Here is a 6,117-nt window from a genome sequence, read left to right as displayed (position 1 = left end):
TTAACATTTGTCAAAAAAAAAAAAAGACTAATCCACTGTGAAAATAATGGTGGAACATGACTCCAAATAAAGGACATCTAATTATTTTCAGTTTTGAGAACTGACTTGATGCAAGCTGCTCAGCTCTAAATAGCAAAAAGACACAATTAGTTACCAGCTGGTAAGCGTAGCTAATGGAATACGAACACAAAACCCCCACAAAACACTGAAGAACTTGAATTCATTTGGTTGCCAAAAATATGACCTCAAATAAATGTGAATGTTGCTCCGTAACACAGGGGCAATTTACAACAATGGAAGACAACTCATTTTTGCTGAAATCAAAGCTCTACATCAGTGTTTTTCAACCTTGGGGTCGGGACCCCACCTGGGGTCACCTGAAATTTCTAGTAATTGATAAAAAAAAATAAAAAAAAAGAAAGAAAAGAAAAAAACTCACTAATAAAATATCTATGGTGAGTTGATAGAGACAATCCCAATCCATAAAAGACATGACAAACTGTGAGTGTGAAACTGCAGCACTGTGGTTCTGTTTCTGTGTCAAATGTTCACTGTGGTCAGTTTCAGATGCTGCAGCTCTTTCATAATTCATAGTTTCAGTTCTTGTTTGTTCAGTATTAACTGTCCTCCTTGTAAATCACAGCTGGACTGACTGGACAGATCCTGACCAAGGAAAATCCCATTCTCCCTTTGTGCAGTAATCTACACCTGGATTTACTGCCTCTGTCCACAATAATATACATTATATAGACTAAATGTCCTCTAAAATTAACGTTTATTTACAACATAGTATCGAAAACTATTTTAAAGAATTTTAGCAAAAAAAATGTCTCGGTTTGAATGTCTGGGGTCACCAGAAATTTGTGATGTTAAAATGGGGTCACGAGTCAAAAAAGGTTGGAAACCACTGCTCTACATGTTCGTGGCTGGACACCAACTGGAAGAAAACAGAGTTAACTCCTACTTGTGACCATTTTTGATCAAATTTTACCCTCAGGAGCTGGTAAGGACAAAGGAGAAAGGACCACCGACGACCCATGGGTTTGGATCCAAAAGCCCTTGGTCCTGTGGTCAAACTTCTGTCTAAAAATGACAAACTACTGCTTCAAAATAGCAGTTTACAAACCAGTGGGTGACACTGCAGTTCCTCCATCCACTAACAGCCTATTCCAGTGGTTCCAACCTTTTTTGGCTCCTGACCCCATTTTTACATCACACATTTCTGGTGACCCCAGAATTTTTTTTAATTTTTTTTTTTTTGCTAAATTTGTTGATCATGTAACAGTTTGCTATACTATGCTTCAAATATAGGTTAATTTTAGAGGACATTTAGTCTATATTCATTCATTTTCTGAACCCGCTTTATCCTCACTAGGGTCACAGGGGTCGCTTGGAGCCTATCCCAGCTACATAGGGGCGAAGGTGGGGTACACCCTGGACAAGTCGCCAGTTCATCGCAGGGCCATGTAATCTATATAATGTCTATTATTATGGACGGAGGCAGTAAATCCAGGTGTAGATTACTGCACGAAGGCAGAATGTGATTTTCCTTGGTCAGGATCTGTCCAGTCAGTCCAACTGTGATTTACAAGGAGGACAATTAATACTGAACAAACAAGAACTGAAACTATGAACTATGAAAGAGCTGCAGCATCTGAAACTGACCACAATGAACATTTGACAGATAAACAGAACCACAGTGCTGCAGTTTCAGCTTCAGTTTGTCATGTCTTTTATGAATTGGGATTGTCTCTGTAAACTCACCATACATCTTTTATAGGGAAGTTTTTATTTTTATCAGTTACTAGAAATTTCAGGCGACCCCATTTGAATTCCAGGCGACCCCAGGTGGGGTCCTGACCCCAAGGTTGAAAAACACTGGTCTATGAGAAGAGTAAACATTACACTGGAATTCATTATGTGGCCAGATGGCATGACTTGAAATAAATATTGTTTCGTAAGAAAAAGGGTGGTTTTTTCTTAGAAAACCACTGAGATCCAACTTTGTGCTAGCTGCTAAAGTATCAGCTGACAGTGGTGAATATATGGGTCACTAAGCAGTGAAGTATGAGCATTAGCTTTAGTGGATACCAGACTGAAAGACGAGACTACTGAATGTAAATTCAACAAAATAATAAAAAGGGAATTAAAAAAAAAAGTAAATTCAACACATTACTAAAGACACACGTCGAATGTTAATGTTTGTATAAACCACAAAGTGCTTGAAAGCGTAAGTGGTAATGATATGCAAATTTGTGTTCACAGTTTGTTTGCTGCCACCAGTTGGACAAAAAATGCATATATATAAACAGAAAATTGAAACTCCAAAAATTGTAAAAACCTCCTTAGCCCTGTTATCTGAGCATTATGCTATAATGCACAGGTGTCAAACATGCGGCCTGGGGGCCAAATCCGGCCCGCCAAAGGGTCCTATCCGGCCCGCGGGATGAAGTTGTGAAATGCAAAAATTAACAATATATATTAACAATCAATGGTGTCAAAATCAATTAATTCAGGTTCCACACACAGACACATACAGTCCAATTAGATTTCAAGTGGGTCAGAACCAGTAAAATATTATCGTAACAACCTCTAAATAATGACAACCCTAAATTCTCTCTTTGTATTTTTTTTTGGTGTAAAAAAGTAAAATTACATGAAAATGTTTACATGACCAAACTATACTTTTACAAAAAACATGAACAAATATGAACAAACAGAAATGTCTTAAGAAAAGTAAATGCAATTTTATCTGTTACTAAATGTTTTGTGTGATTGTAACACATGTGTAAATGATAAACTGATAAACCGGATATAATATTGTTAAAATTGCACTTGTTTTTCTTAAGAATTCAAGTTGTTCATGTTATTCAGATTTTTAAGGAAACTTTACAGATGTAAACTTGATCATAATATAATTTTACTTTTTTGACTGTTATTATTTTACTACTCTGACCCACTTGAGATGAAATTGGGCTGAATGTGGAACTGAACTAAAATGAGTCTGACAGCCCTGCTATAATGCTTCACATGCAACACAACTTGTTGGTATTACATGATATAAATACAGTAATATGTGTACAGTGGCATGGATATGTAAATAAATAGAAAGTATTTAATGCATGTGTCACTACCTCTAAATTGCAAAACGCTTGGTAAATTGTGACATACCCTGGTAAATGACACTTATTTTCCTCTAAAAATAATGAGTATTGTTTGACTGTCCAAAGTGAGTAGGGTATGTGCAGTGTTAATGAGATTTCTCTGTAACCACCGGAGGCTATTTCTGTCAGGCTGCAGTGGAAGCTCAGCTTCCCCTAAAATTACAAAAATTAAATGCTCAAATCTGTTCGGTTGTGTTGACATTTCATTGACTCCACATGTGTTCAAACACATTCATCTCACAGACAAGTTTGTTCAGAATCAGTTTTATCCCAGATCAGTGGACTGGATGTTGTTCACTTCTCCTCCATTCCCGTGTCTGTGTTTTCTCCTCCATCTCTGCTCAGTGCATTTGTCCGTAGACGCTCAGCGTCCATGCACTTCAATGGGACTGAGTGGAACTGGTTTTTTCATCACCTCAAAACTGGACGGTAATTGGATAAATGCCATGATGTTGTCCCTCCCCCAGACGCTCAGCGTCTCTGGGGGTGAATGGAGCTGTGGGCGGAGCTCGGCTGGGCTGGACGCCAGGCTTCCACGGGCTGATTGGAGGATCAGTTGAAAGGCTGAATCCCATTTGATTGACAGCTATTTTCAGATCTCCTCCTTCACTGACACAGTTTAGTTTAATACCATTGCACATTCTGCTGTGAAATCGAGAGAGAAACCACTACGAAATTACTTGTTCATTTCTTACACTGTAAATAAAACACACTCATTGCACTTCCTTGTTTCAATTTAACATAATTTCAATGTTTTCTTGTTTCAGTTCCATAATTTAATCATTTCTTGTTCGAGTTTAATATTGTTTAGTAGACAGTTAAATCAATCATACCGTTGGCTAGGTCGGAGAGAACTAGCTATTTAGCAAGGTGCACATGATGGCAGACAGTGCTAATGTTGTCGACCTGATTTTGGCACTTAATATTTTTTTTTGATGTAAGCCGACAATGAGCTTCCCCTCTCTGAAAGACGAGCAGCTGCCGCTGGTAACCACCACACACTAAAGACAGCAGGCTTTTTCGTCTGTTGAGCACCAGCTAACAAGCCCTGCTGCAGCAGCTGTAGGAGTGTGTATCATCGGGCTGTGACTCTCTGAAGGCTGTCATCAGGCCCTGGTGGATCCTACAGGAGCTAATGTAATGACCCTCTACCGCTGTGGCCCTCGACCCTTTACAACACACACTGGCATCAGCTGAGCCTCACCTCTTCTGCCTTCCCTCATTCACACTGACATACATGCGCTCACACTGATGAAAAACTAGGTTATCATAGCAGTTATTTCTGCTGCGGGGCATATAGCTTACAAAGCAGAAGAACCTGTTTCAAGGAATTTGGGGACAAAAAGTATCCCAGACAAACACACACCACAGAGGAGTACGCTTATGGAAACGGAATTAAAAACCTACACCAGTAACTTCCAGCTCACACGCAACACAGCATGTGTCTTGGAGCCACGAATGTTCACACGGTCATACATTGTGTACTGTAATTTAGACACAAATTTACAGGGAAAGGTCAACCTGGCATAATATGGCTGACTTTTCCTAAAACTGTACTTTCACGTTCTGACATTTGAAAACATTGTGCTGCTGCTGTATGAATATTATTACCTTTTTGTACAGTACGCCTAAAGTGTTTCCATTTAAAGAGCAAAAATTGCAATCAAATGTCTAAGAAAGAAAAGAAAAAGGAGGAGAAAAAAAAAATCTACTTGGACGAAAGCCTACCCCCACAAAGAGAATTACTCATTCCCCACAGAGCCGCCTTGCTCTGGTGTATTGTGGGTGGATGGGGTGGGCGGCTGTGCAGGGGATTGGGAGGGCTGTATTCCACATTACTTGACTTCAGCTTGCATGTAATGTATCTACATAACGTTTCCTTGGCTGCTTTTGTACACTAAGTAGCTTCTCTGCAGCCTGAGATGTGTGTGTGTGTTTTTTTTACACTGTGTATGTGTGTGTGTATATGTGTGTGGCTGCTTCAAAACTAATCAGGAAAGCCAGTGTGGTGGAACCCAGACATCTTGTTTATCCTGCGAGATTTACCCGCACTTCACCTTCAGAGCCACACACACACACACACACACACACACACACACACACACACACACACACACACACACACACATACATACATTATACTTACACACACCCAAAGAGAGAGTGAAGGTCTTGTGCTTGTCCCAGGTGCAGAGAAATCTGTGAAGCAGCATGTGGCTTGTCCCAGTTCCTCTCTACAGTACAGTACCTGTGTGCCTTTGTGTGTGTGTGTGTGTGTGTGTGTGTGTGCACGTGTGTGTGTGTGTGTGATATTGCGACAAGACTGACCCATTTGAATCTTAATACAGACGCTCACCAATGCACGCTTGAAACTAGTTCAACATGTAGGCTAAGCTGCCTGTAACGCCACCACACAGAGCAACGTAAAAGTGATGGATGCTGACTGAAGGATTGAAGCTGGGGGTCAAAGGGCAAGTTCTACTCAAATTAAGCACGATGGAGGGGGGAGAAAAAAAAAAAGAGTTTAAAGACAGGGAGAGGTCAGGCTGTCAGGAGACACCAAATGCTGAGATGGCTGAGGAGTAGCTAAGCACATGCTGAAGTTAGAAGTGCTCTCTTACTGTCCTCCTTTACCCCCCCACCCTCCTAGTTTTTGACAGAGAGGTGAAGTGGTGAGACTGTGGCTGTGTTCAAGTCATTTCAAAGCACTGCACGTCGAATCTGCGTCCTGACCAAGGCAGGTGTGAGGGAAAGAGCACTGTAAAAAAGGATTTCTGGGGTTGGTAAATACAAACTATGGACATCAGTTACATCTTAATGGGGGGGGGGGGGCTTAATATCAAATATCTTGTCAGTGCCATATTGTATCATAAAAGTACTTTGTACTATGAACAGTCTAATGTCAAAGTCATGTTGGAGGTTAAAGGTCACCAAAATGCCTAGTTTTTTCAAA

The sequence above is a fragment of the Sphaeramia orbicularis genome, chromosome 10, assembly GCF_902148855.1.
Source record: "Sphaeramia orbicularis chromosome 10, fSphaOr1.1, whole genome shotgun sequence".
Taxonomy (NCBI): domain Eukaryota; kingdom Metazoa; phylum Chordata; class Actinopteri; order Kurtiformes; family Apogonidae; genus Sphaeramia; species Sphaeramia orbicularis.
This window is presented reverse-complemented; position numbering follows the sequence as displayed.